The 14,813-nt window shown below is 41.6% G+C and overlaps 1 protein-coding gene across 5 annotated transcripts in view; it reads left to right on the forward strand.

Moving 5' to 3' along the window:
- Positions 1-5,010: 5,010 nt before the first annotated feature.
- LOC127631736 (myotubularin-related protein 4-like) overlaps positions 5,011-14,813 on the forward strand; it is a 68,363-nt gene continuing 58,560 nt past the window's right edge. For 2 of the 5 annotated variants that reach the window (XM_052110026.1, XM_052110046.1), the window contains exon 1: positions 14,462-14,560. The gene's annotated coding sequence lies outside the window, so the exon portion shown is untranslated. The other 3 variants (XM_052110043.1, XR_007969009.1, XM_052110034.1) reach the window with 3 other exon arrangements.

Raw genomic sequence — 14,813 nt, forward strand, 5'->3', positions numbered from 1 at the left:
CATGTAAGACAACAGAAGGAAAACATCAACTAAGAATATCTAAATGGGGCAACGATGCTGATTATTGAGGCCGACATCATGTTGAAACTGTTCTTAAAGGTATAGATCACTTTTATGCTGCCAAAATGTGACTTTTGGACCGTCAAAGTGCTGGCACCCGTATACTTCCATTATAAGGACCTGACAGAGCTCTTCTAAAAATCTTCATTTGTCATACACATCTGGGATGCATCAGGGTAAATGAAATAGCAAAACAACAGCACCCTCTACTGGAAACTGTTATGAACAACATGGCATAAAAATGTCATTAAGCCTCAAGAATTCGCTGCAACCACAATACGATGAAAACACGCACAATGATTGACAAGCGGCCTGCGGAAAAATGTTTGTTTGCTGTTTACAGAGTCTATAACACTTATTTCATTCATATCTTTCAGGGCGTAAGAAATATTTTTAATTACAGCACATTTAAAAAATCAATTACAGCACATTTAATTTTGGCTCATGTTAATTTCAACATACTAATACATTTTTTAAATAAAACGTTTAATACGTAAGATTAGTTAACGCATTAAGAACCACCAATAGTTCATAAATTAACATTAACCATGATTAATAGGCTAAATGCTGTTATGAATGATTGTCTTATCCCTAATGCATTAACTAATGTAAACATTACGTTTTTCACCATTTTTTGTCCGGATGTGACAAATACATTTTTAAGTGCCATTATTTAATAAAGTCTTTTAATTAATATGAGCCCATGAAAACTGCAATAATTCTACAACATTTAGAATTATTTTTATTTTATAAAATAGATACAATATAGCAGTAATTGTCAATCAGCGGGCCTTAAGTTGACTTAATATTTTTAGAACGTTTATTAGTTATATTTTTTAATAAAAAATTATAAAAATGCTAAATAGAAATCGTAACACTTTACAATAAAGTTCCAATCGTTAACATTAGTTAAAGCTTCACTACGCAACTTTGTGCTCTCTAGCGACATCTGTGGTGGAAACGTATAATTGCAAGCAATTTGCGGAAGAGCACTTTACGACAGTCGTGTTTCGGCACTGCCCTTCTGGTGGATGAATCTAATGATTTGAACTTTACCTGTGTGTGATCATGACTGGAGATATTCAGAGTTTAATCGTGATTAATCGCGTACTTATGACTCTGGGTCATAATTATGCGATTAATCACGATTAAAAGTTTTAATCGACTGACAGCACTAAATTTGATTAATTGTGCATTCAAACATTCATTTTCATCCAAACACGTCATATTCCACGACATTCTGCGTTTTATAGCTAATGCCATTTTTATGACTCGATTCTTTGATTACGTCCATGTTTTCTACATATTACATGCGGTAACCGCGCCGCGGTATAAACAGACCCTGATTGTTGAATTACTGAAATGTTTTCACATCTTGAAAGTTTATAACTCAAATATTTTTGTGGTTAACAAAAAAGCAATGAATAATCAGAATGGAAAAGTCGTATTTTGTATTATATCAATACTTAAAGCTGCACTACGCAACTTTGTGCTCTCTAGCGACATCTGTGGTGGAAACGTATAATTGCAAGCAATTTGCGGAAGAGCACTTTACGTCAGTCGTGTTTCGGCACTGCCCTTCTGGTGGATGAATCTAATGATTTGAGCTTTACCTGTGTGTGATCATGACTGGAGATATTCAGAGTCGGAGTCACATTGATATAATGATATACAATTAAACGTTTAATACTGAAATATGACTTGCTCTGATGAAGATCAGCAACACTCGATTTCACATATTTTGAATGAATGAATTTTACACTTATAGTGCTTCTCTGATAATACTGTCAAAGCACTTTTACATAGAGAACAAAAAGTTTTTTATCTAGTATTAATGTTTGAATTGTATTACACTTATCAATTTAAGAGGTGATATGGCTGATACGAGTTCAATGGGAGACTTTATATTATATGTTATATTATATTGTACAGCCTCAGCTGATAATGCAATTGAACCGTAATACTACAATAGTATGTCTATGAATGCACACAGTAAAACAGTAAACTAAAACAAGGATTCAATAATGACGGGGATAAAATATTCTTTATTAAACATGAATTTAATAGGCTTAAAAATGCAATAATGCCTTAAACATGTCACAGTAACTTCCCTCGACAACGTGGATAATATCAGCCATCAATACGACCGTTGACGGCAGCGTGGAAGCATTTAATGTCAGACTGACAATCTGTGATTAAAGACGAAAGCCAGTGCAGAAATAGCTCCCAGCTTTAACTGTATACCTGTAAACACGCCCCACTTGGTTAGGTTAGGTAACTCACTTAACCCACTAGACACCCGCTCATACCCAAACATCCTTTACTGTGGGTCTTTATGTAGTTAATGAGACAACATGAGATAATCAGTGACCTCCTCTCTTCAAAGCATTTCCCATGTTTGCTCACTGTTAATGGTTATCTTAACTCTTCAATGTTTTTGAACAACAGTAACCTGGTTTGAAGCAATGTTATGTGGTTATACAGATATATATTCCAATAAATATTAATGCACGTTATTGCATTGTTCTGCTTTTTACACAGTCGTGCCAACTTTTTAAAATGTCTAAATTCACCACAAAGGTTATTATTACTCTTCAAAGACGCTCCTATGAACCTGTTTATTAAAGGGACAGTTCACCCAAAAATCAAACTTCACTCATCATTTAATCACCCTCATGCCATCCCAGATGTGCATGACTTTCTTTCTTCTGCTGAACACAAATTAAGATTTTCAGAAGAATATCTCCGCTCTGTAGGTCCATACAATGCAAGTGAATGGTGACCAACACACTGAAGCTCCAAAAAGCACATAAAGGCAGCATAAAAGCGATCCATAAGACTCCAGTGGTTTAATCCATGTCTTCAGAAGCGATAGGATAGGTGTGGGTGAGAAACAGATCAATAAATTCTCCTCCCTGCCCAGTAGGTGGCGATATGCATGAAGAAAGTGAATCACCAAAAGCAAAAAAGGAAGAATGTGAATGTGAGTGAAACCCACACTTATCATATCACTTCTGAAGACATGGATTAAACCACTGGAGACTTATGGATTACTTTTATGCTGCCTTTATGTGCTTTTTGGAGCTTCGGTGGGTTGGTCACCATTCACTTGCATTGTATGAACCTACAGAGCTGAAATATTCTTCTAAAAATCTTAATTTGTGTTCAGCAGAAGAAAGTCCTACATATCTGAGATAATATGAGGGTGAGTAAATGATGAGAGGATATTTTGGGTGACCTGTTCCTTTAATACAAGGGTTTTAAAACTGAGGTCCCTAAGCCTCATCAAGGGGGTTCTAGGGGGCTAATATCTCTGGCCTGTGACGTTTGATGCTACCTTAACTAAGTTTTTAAAAACCTTTAGTTACATAATGGGAAGTATGTGTGAGGTTTAGGGGAGGTGAATGTAATGGTAGCCAGCTGGTATGATAGCTGTGCGGTGTGTAAACCTCACTCCCCTGGCCTCAAGAGGTGCACTATCGACTGACGCTAGGGGCTGTAGCCTTTAGCTTCCTTGTTAGCGCCTGCCTCCCATGCCTCAGAGTGGCTCAACAGGACAGTTACAGTGCTGTAGTGACCCGAATGGGAGTGAGGTTTAGGGGGGTGAATGTAACGGTAGCCAGCTGGTAGTTAGCTTTAAGATATGTAAACCTCACTCTCCTGGCCTCAAGAGGTGCACTAGTGACTGACGCTAGGGGCTGTAGCCTTTATCCTCCTTGTTAGCGCCCACCTCCCTTGCTGGAGATCCCGGTTCAAATCCCGCTCGGAGTGGGTCAAGCAGGACCGGTTACAGTGGTGCCGTGACCCGGATGGAAGTGAGGTTTAGGGCGGTGAATGTAACGGTAGCCATCTGGTAAGTAGCTGTAAGATATGTAAACCTCACTCCCCTGGCCTCAAGAGGCGACTAGCGACTGACGCTTGGGGCTGTAGCATTTAGCCTCCTTTTTAGTGCCCGCCTCCCTTGCTGGAGATCCCGGTTCAAATCCCACTCAGAGTGGCTCAAGCAGGACCGGTTACAAAGCTGCCGTGACCCGGATGGGAGTGAGGTTTAATGGGGTGAATGTGAAACCCCGGTTCGAATTCTGCTCTGAGCGGGTCGAGTAGGACCGGTTCCATATGGTTGTAAGGTACAAGAAGACAAAAGAATTTAGAGTATACCATATGACGCCAATATTCACAATTTCTCATGTTCCACGGAAGAAAGCCGTCCATGGGGGTGAGTAAACAATGACAGAATTGACATTTTTGAGTGCACCAATACTTTAATGTAGCCAAAAGAAGACAGTGTTGCTAATTTTGTCCCAATTCTTGCACAAAGTCTATAGCTACACTGATGTTCTTCTGCATTAATGCCTTATTTTTATATTAATAACATTTAAAAATAAAACACAAACACTTACTTCCCTTTATGTAAGTAAGAGTTTTTAAAAACTTTACTGCTCAGTCATTACACTGCATGTTAGCATTTCTATATGCATGTGTACATATATAGGAGTAAGGTCAATAAATATTAATTCTCTTTTTTAAGGCATGATGCAAGTATTTGTCCGGTGCCTTAATATCGAATAAAAACAAAACCAGATTGAAGTATTTAAGAATTTAAAGAAGTGCGCGCGCAGACTTCGGTGCCAGGCGAAAGTGTTAACAAATTCCTGTACTACGTGCCATGTACCACGTGATCACACAATGCCGCGCTGTGATTTTTTATTGGCTTATTCTCTCCTCTGCTCCCCGCCCCCCACCCCAACCTCGCTTTGATTGGCGCATTTGTGGGTGTGTTCGCGCCATTCAGGCGTCCTGTAGTTTGAGCCGCTGGCCTACCGTAGCCCGCCATTGGACACTGCGTGCATGACGTTATCACTATGGAGTCCGCCTCCAATTGGTCACCTGCCCCACTTGGTTCATTGTGATTGGTTCTCGCACATGTCATCGCTAGTAAATGCGGAAGTGGTGCGCTCTACTGAGTCACCGTTGTGTCAGCTGAGTGTTGCACAGTGAGTATCCTGATTATATTCCATTTTCTGTATATTTAACGTTATATTCCGTTTTACATTTGCGGTTACGGTCTGGTGTCGAGATTAGATACGCGTGTCTTTAGGTGGTATAAGTTGATTTTTGTTTTGATAATTCTGGCCATGTGTTTGTATAATATATTGACCGGCTTGGTTGTTAAACACACTCACTCATACACACACACCATACTCTCTCTCTCACACGCGGACACACACCATACTCTCTCTCTCACACGCGGACACACACACACACACACACACCACACACACACACACACCATACTCTCTCTCTCACACGCGGACACACACACACACACACACACCATACTCATATACACACACACCATACTCATATACACACACACCATACTCACACACACACACTCATGCACACACACCCCATACTCTCACGCACGCGCGCACACCATACTCGCGCACACACACCATACTCGCGCACACACCATACACACGCACCATACTCGCACACACACGCACCATACTCATATATACACACATACATACTCATATATACACACACACACACACACACACACACACATACATACTCATATATATATATATACACACACACACACACCATACTCTCTCTCTCACACACACGCGCGCGCACACGCACCATACTCACTCTCTCACACACACGCGCGCGCACACGCACCATACTCACACACACGCGCACGCACCATACTCACACACACGCACGCGCACCATACTCACTCACACAGCATACTCTCTCACACACACGCACCATACTCTCTCACACAGCATACTCTCTCACACAGCATACTCTCTCACACACACACACACACACGCACCATACTCTCTCACACAGCATACTCTCTCACACACACACACACACACACGCACCATACTCTCTCACACAGCATACTCTCTCACACAGCATACTCTCTCACACAGCATACTCTCTCACACACACACACACACACGCACCATACTCTCTCACACAGCATACTCTCTCACACAGCATACTCTCTCACACACACACACACACACACACACACACACACACACACACACACACACACACACACACGCACCATACTCACTCACACAAACACGCACACAGCATACTCTCTCACACACACACACACACACGCACCATACTCTCTCACACAGCATACTCTCTCACACAGCATACTCTCTCACACAGCATACTCTCTCTCACACACACACACACACACGCACCATACTCTCTCACACAGCATACTCTCTCACACAGCATACTCTCTCACACACACACACACACACACACACACACCATACTCACTCACACAAACACGCACACAGCATACTCTCTCACACACACACACACACACGCACCATACTCGCTCACACAAACACGCACACAGCATACTCTCTCACACACACACACACACACGCACCATACTCACTCACACAAACACGCACACAGCATACTCTCTCACACACACACACACACACACACACGCACCATACTCACTCACACAGCATACTCTCTCACACAGCATACTCTCTCACACAGCATACTCTCTCTCACACACACGCACACACACGCACACACACCATACTCACTCACACAGCATACTCTCTCACACAGCATACTCTCTCACACAGCATACTCTCTCACACAGCATACTCTCTCACACACACACACACACACACACACACACCATACTCACTCACACAAACACGCACACAGCATACTCTCTCACACACACACACACACACGCACCATACTCAGCTCACACAAACACGCACACAGCATACTCTCTCACACACACACACACACGCACCATACTCACTCACACACCATACTCCCACACACGCGCACGCACACACCATACTCCCACACACGCGCATGCACACCATACTCGTATTCACACACCATACTCCTATACACACCATACACTCTCTCAAACACACACCCACACATACTCGCGCACACACCATACTCGCGCACACGAACACACAACACACACAACACACACAACATACTCACTTTCTCACACACATACAACATTCTCACACACCCACACCATACTCTCTCACACACGTTACACACAATACTCATTGATTCAAAAGATGTAAACATTATACGTGTTTACATGAATTGAGTGTCATAAAATTGCATTCTAATCATACAAGTGTAAAGTTTTATCCAATATCACTACTTTGTTGCCATTGCGAAACCGCCTATAAACTATAATAATAAAAAAAAAAGGCTATACTATTTTTACGGTAGTCAACATGATGCCACTATGCTGTCGATTGAGCTTAACTTGTTTTGAACCTGGAACGTTCCTTTAAATCATGGCATACATTGCAGCGCTTTTTTTGTTGTTGTGTTTGTGCCCATATGTTGCATTTTTATCTACATGTTTACCATTGTTTTATTTGTGCTGGTCAGCTTAACCGTGAACCTGACGGTAGAATTGTGACCTGCAGCAAATGAAAACATGATTATAAATGCGTTCTGTCCCCACATGCATCAAATCTCTAATGGAAACAATTGCCACATTGTAATCAGATAATTCTCCCAGTGAACGGCATTGATTGGCATCTGTCTGCATTCACTTTAGGCTATCCCTGTGTCCCATTTTCATTTGTCAGCCCGGGACGCCCATTGCTCAGCGTCTTGCTCTACTGCATTAGGTGAAATGTCTAATTGATAGCCAGAGCTCATATTACAGGTCAGATTGCTCTTTAAATAGCCGGATGACTACTCGAGCACCGCTCTAAATGTTAGTCCCTGTTGTCTCCCAAAGAATTATTATTATCTCTGTAGTGCAACAATATCTCTAATATCAGTTGTTCTCAAATGGTTTTGCTTCAGGACCCAAATTTTGGCTTTTTAATTGGCGTTTGTTGACATCTTTATCCTAGAGGTTCACTTACTTTTTCCACAGCACTGTGAATGTTTAATGGAACGTGTTCAGTAAAGACATGGACGATTATAATGGTTCGCGTAAGCACATTGTGTTTGTCTATACTTGTGAGATCACGTTTTATGAGCAATTAATGCAGAAAACCAGCTCATTCCAAAGGGTTCACATACTTTTTCTCCACTTTAATGCAGGTAGACTACCCTCAGATTTGCCTTTCAAATGTTGTTTCTACTTAACATTTTTAATTGAATGGACTCAAATTTAGGTCATACAATAACACGGCTTAAATAAAGAAGATTAGAACTGATTCTAGGTCACGCATGTAATAAACGTGTTTCTCCACAGCGATGTGTATACACCTATACGTCAGTCGCACATGCACGAGGAGAACTGAGGTAGTTAACAGGGTCCAACTTCACCAAAGGATAAAGAAACATGGAGAGAAAAGAGGCCCAGCTAGGCTCGGCCCATTCCCAGGTTGGCAAGCGTCACCTTGTTCCCCTGTTTAGGGTTACCAAAATGATTCCGACGACTTTTATGGGGCATTGGGGAAGGGTACGTGCAGTCTGACACAGCTGGTCGCCTTTGCATGTAAAATACCTGCCCGCTCCTGTGTCAGCAGTACACGTACACGGCTCAGCGCATGGCGTGATTTAAATTGGACCCCTAGTGTTGCTGCTTCGACGCAACATCGAAGAGAGCGACAGACGGGGAACGTCTAGGTTACGTATGTACCCTCCGTTTCCCCGATGGAGGGAACGAGACGTTGTGTCCTCCCGGCCACGAAATGGTCCTGTTGTGGCCGGACCATTTCCGGCTCCTCAGAAAAATCCTGAATGAACTCAACGTATTTTCCCGCCTTTATACCCATATATGTACGTCCGGGGGCGGGGTATGCAAATACTGTCCGCCAACTTCTCATCGGCCTTTTTTCGTAGATCAGAGGTTTTACCAATGAATCGGTGCCGATAGTTGCTTTTCAGAACTATCGTTATCGGCAAATGTCTGTCTAATAGTTGTCGGTAGTTTTTTAAAATAATTTTGTCATTTCAAAATAAAAGTCCACGGTGTGTTTCAGGCTTGTTATACTTAAAAGTCCCGCATTTTCCCAAAAAATGAAAAATAAATCCAATCTGCACCTTTGGATTTTATTCATTTTGGACTCTTTGTCTAAAGAATAATTTTTGTTTTGACCTTCGATAAATCGATTTGAAAAACTATCGGCCTTTCCCACCACCACCTTAGTTAGCGTATCGGCAAAATCCACTATCGGTCGAACTCTAAGTACAAGTAATGTTTAATTATGACAACTTGATTTTGTTTTCTAGTAATGACTTTTTGCTCGTTTTATCATCCATAAGGTGAAATTGTATGGCTGATATCAGCAGCCCTCTCTTCAACGTTTTGAGGTTTCAATTCATGTCTGCTGTACAAATGGTGCCAATAACTCAAAGTTAGAATTTGAATAGGCCTACTTGATGTTGGAGGTTCTGGTGGTTTTTATTTTATGATCTCATCAGTTCTGCACAGATGCTGCTTTCATGCCAAGGTAAATAAATTAATCAACTTGCTGTCTATGCTAAACACAGGCTCGACAAATCCAATTTCACCAGACAAACGATTTCAGTGTATTGAATTTGCTCTGTTGATGACGACAATGTGTTTTGAATTGAGATTCGACGAGATAAGTCTCTCGAGGTCAGTGAGGTTGTGAACATGGCAACCTGTCTGTGAAGTACATTTGAGCTAAAGAACCGGGTCTTGGATCGGGTGCCTCTCTGTTTTCTTTAATACAATCAGGGGCTCGTGTAGGACTCTCCTTGCGTTTGGAGCGTGGGCTACTGTGCCGAAGCTGCTTGGTATACTAGTTTTCTTCATTTTGCAGGCTTGACTGCTGAATTAATGGATCGGTAGGAATAAAACCACTTTGTTTAGTGGCCAAATGTTCTCACCGATTGAGCAAAAGCACCAGTTGTGCTACAGAACACCCCCCCCACACACACACTTTGGCCATGTTGGCATTGCTCGTAACTTCACAGACTTGAAGTGTCTAATTTCTGCACCACTAGCGGGACCAAACAGATTCCAGAAAACTCCCACTGTCTTCTATTAGTTGTATAAACAGGAACTTTATCACGGTCACCTTTGATGAGGAACAGCGACTATATTTTGGGTCGAAACGGAGGTTTGTTAATGCCACAGTAAGGCAAGAAAAGGTTGCATTCAACAGGAAGATGCGCTTGCAACACTCTGGCCAAGTGTTCACGTTGGCATTTGGCTACTCCCATATGTTTCATTACTTATCCAATCTTTTACAAGTCGTCCAAACAGCCACTCTGAGTTCTACTTTGGTGCAAATCATCTGTGGTGGTGGCGTAGTGGGCTACCATAACTGGTAATCAGAAGGTTGCTGGTTTGATCCCCACAGTCACCACCATTGTGTCCTTGAGCAAGGCACTTAACTCCAGGTTGCTCCGGGGGGATTGTCCCTGTAATGAATGCACTGTAAGTCGCTTTGGATACAAGCGTCTGCCAAATGCATAAATGTGAATATAATGGTCTGAGTGTTGGAGGCATCTGTGAATAGTGAAGTCGAGTGTTCGGTGGTGTTTGTGTCGTTGAGTGGAAAGTGGGACGAGGACTGGCGTGTTTGGACGTGTGTTTCACAGCTATGGGTGCGACTGTGGGAATGCGGATCTCTTTGTTTAGAAAGCTTTGCTGTTCTGGAAGTGTATGGGGACTCCTCCTTATATTCAAGTGTGTGTATGTATGTGTATTCGTGGTGGACTATTATGGGTTTTTCAATGGTATTAAGCATGATTTAAAGGGCACCTATTATGGCATTTAAAATGTTCCTAATATTGTTTGGGGAGTCCCCAACAACAGTTTTACATGTATGCAATGACAAAAAACACTTTTGTTGTCTTATAATATGCATTTATGTTTACCTGATTTGCTCACCGACTCCCAAATGATTCGTTCAACGACTCATTTTTCCAAACCCCTCCTCATTAGTGTGACGCTAATCTGTGGTGATTGGTCAGATGACCCAGTCAGTTGTGATTGGTATACTCTGTGCAGAGATTGTCGGAAACGGAACGCCCATCACCGCTTTGTAGTAAAACAATCAAAATCGGAGAAGGAATTTGAGTTGATTTATGTTAGCGATCATAGCCCAAAGTTCGGTGGTAAACACTCAATCAGTTATTGTTTGCGTTAGCCCAACGCATAAACATATTGGTAAAGCACTGCATTACTACAAGTTATTGCTCTATTCTTTGACAACTCCAATAACATCGACAAACATTTCACATATTTAAAAAACATTGACATTGGAGACCTAGAAGCTGCGCTGAGCGTAACTTGCACAACACACACAAATACTTATTAACATGCTAAAAAACACATAAAAGCAACAATTATTAATAATACTTACAGGTTGTGATTCGGAGGAGGAAACTGATCCAAATAAACTTGGTACTAAACCTTCCTTCAGTATCAACCGGCTCGCGAATCCACACTTGAAAGCGTTCATGTTCGTAAAGCAATCGTCATTAAAATGAGGCGAACACAGCACAAGGTTCGGGCTATACTTGTGTGGTATAGTTGTAAATATAAACTCTAGCCGCTGATTCTTCACATGCTCGTCACTGGGCAGTGAAAAAAAGGTCGCTTTTGATACGCACTTCAGAACACAGCGTCTTGTTGTCGACATGATGTTTTCCCTGGTGTCTGCGCACGCAATGAGTGGGCGCGGCCAATTTGATCATTTTTCGTCTTGACGTCACAACGAAAAGGAAAATGACTCGTTGGAAAAACGATTCATTACATTGACTCAGAGTCGACTCCTACTTTTGAGAGACAATAACTTTTTTTTACGGTGAACTTTCATATATAAAACTTTGCAGGATGTTTTTATTCACTTAAATCTGTTACACACTACATGAAAGGTAATTTTCAAAATTCCATAATAGGTGCCCTTTAATGACACGGAATGACATAATATGGCCAGAAGTATGTAGACACCCAGACAGAGTACACGTATGTGCTGGTTGAGCATGGTTATTGACCGATAATCTTATGTAATATTGGCTGATTAATTGACCTGGATGGATGTGTATCCATAAACCGCATAATAATTGTTATTTTGTAGTTCCTATTGCTCAACTGCCATTAGTATATAATGCAGCATTATAAAGAGTCATTTATTTGGTGATTTCACACATGCTCCGTATGCTCCGTATCCGCCCATGCCATCTTCGCCAGTGGAATTTTGCGGTGCAAAAAAAAGTGTGACCGCGCCTTTAGTTAACCTTACTTAGATTTTTCAGTCAATCAGTTGCTTGCTTTTTCTAATTAAACATACTACTTTGTAGGGGTTCACAGTTTAACTTTAAACGAAGCCTTAAGAAAAGTTCAGATTGAAAATGTGTATTTTATAACTTTAAAGACATGCAAAACAGTTCCTTGTTATTTAAAATGTAGCTAAAGTTACTGTTCTTTTAAAGTGCTAAATGATTAATCCGAGTTGAACTGGGATCAGCCCAAAAATCAGGGCACTGGCAACACGATCTCATGATTTTCATACAGATTTTACGAGTTGACTATTTTGTAAGATTTTGTTCTGTACGAGTAATGTGGAAGTAAGCGCAAGATCCGCACACGAGGCTTTTAGGACATGCTTATTAATATTATGCCTTCACCCAAACCCCTTAACTCCCCAATTTGGAACGCCCAATTCCCTCTACTTAGTAGGTCCTCGTGGTGGCGCCGTTACTCGCCTCAATTCTCACCTGGTGGCGGAGGACGAGTCTCCGTTGCCTCCGCTTCTGAGAGCGTCAATCGGCGCATCTTATCATGTGACTCGTTGTGCATGACACCGCGGAGACTCACAGCATGTGGAGACTCATGCTACTCTCCACAATCCACACACAACTCACCACACGCCCCATTGAGAGAACCACTAATCACCACCACGAGGAGGTTACCCCATGTGACTCTACCCTCCCTAGCAACCGGGCCAATTTGGTTGCTAAGGAGACCTGACTGGAGCCCTAGATTCGAACTCGTGACTCCAGGGGTGGTAGTCTGCGTCTTGACTCGCCGAGCCTCCCTCCCAAACCGCATATCTAAACTTGGCCAATCAGTAGAGTGTGTAAGCATGACAGGAAGCTGTTGTGTGTGTGTGTGACAGAAGGAAGTAATTGTCATGTATTAGATGAAAACGATGTCTGTAAACTTACATTTTCTCTCGCTCCGTGTTGGAGCAGATCCGTCTCACTCTTAAAAACGTACATTCGAACCCTCACTCTGAAGATGCGAACTCGACATCTGTGGCTCTGTGCAATAAAGCGATTTCCATTTGCATGCACACGTTACGTAGGCTTTTGTGTGCATTGGATGGAACAGACGCTAAAATAATAAACGGTAATTGATCCGCAGTGTATCCACGATAAACCATTACACCGCTACTTATTTGGCTCGTAAAGTGGACTTAATCGTTAAAGTAGTTACAAGTAATCTAACTCATATGTAATTAATATATCAATGTTCTTATTATATCTTTTATATTCAGTCGTGGTAGGTCTTATAGAGTATATAGGAAGTTATGACTGGACGCTAGGTTACCCATATGGCACATTGGAGTTACACATTTGAGTTATGATTCCAAAATGTGACATTTCAAGTACTTAAATACGGCCATTAGGCAACTTTAGGGTTGAGCAAATAACAGTAACTTAATTAAACTAAAATAATTTGTCAACTTTTGTTATTTACTTGAGGTAACTTAGTATTTATACAGTAAATGTGAAGAGTGGTTTAAGTGGACTGCTTGAAAACCTATGATACATGGGCACAAAACACAATTATGCAATATTTCCATGCATAATATTTTGCCCCAAGATGAGGTCTATAAACAGGATTTAACAGAGCCTCACACTTACGGGGAGATAAACCGAGTAAATGGAAAGTTCACTGAGGTGGACAGAGAAACATTCACCCACGCTGCTGAACACACAGTATGAAAATACTATGAAAACTTTCACTTCAACACTTCAGCTGTGTTCTCGCCACACCTCACACAGAAGAGATATGACACTAAATAACTCCAACTAAACCAAAGAACTTCCTCTTGGTTGAACCCAGTTCATTTCAGTGAGCTATTAACAGAATGCGCTGTCAGTGTGAGCAAATATTCGCTCTATTGTGCACTTTATTACTGTACTAATGATTAAAAAGAGGGGCGTTATATGCATGCAAACACCCCACGCGCTAATCTATCACCCAGACCATGCGCCCTGTTGCGCGTATATGTTGTATAAAGCAATATGGATACACATGCATGCCTGTAAACTTTATACTGAACATAGTGTTGCGTGCAATGCATGCTTGTGTAAAGATAATATGTGCATGCCATGTAAGAACATCGCTGTCACGTACTACACTCCTCACTCGCGCTTGAAGTCACGCCCACTCCTTGTCCGCGCGTGCGCTGTGTGTGTGTGTGTGTGTGTGTGTGTGTGTTCGCGTGAGCATGTCATGAGATTCACTGGAGTTTGTGTACACGCTCAGTGTTGCGCTAAGGTAAGAGCTGACCTCAACAGAAGTCTCGATGTAAACAGCGGCACAGTTCAGACATTGTTACACTGTATTGCTGGAATGGAATGTTGCGCTTGTTACACTTGTAGCGGTTCTTTTGAAGTTTAGAACGTTCAACGGTTACATCATTGAATGCTTCAGTGTTACAGGTTTGCACGAGTTTAAATGCTTCTGTTTACTTTTCTCATGCAATTAGATCATTTTAAAAAGGGGAATGCGTCTTGAAACAGAGTTTGTG

Source organism: Xyrauchen texanus, chromosome 3 (assembly GCF_025860055.1).
Source record: "Xyrauchen texanus isolate HMW12.3.18 chromosome 3, RBS_HiC_50CHRs, whole genome shotgun sequence".
NCBI classification, from domain to species: Eukaryota; Metazoa; Chordata; class Actinopteri; order Cypriniformes; family Catostomidae; genus Xyrauchen; species Xyrauchen texanus.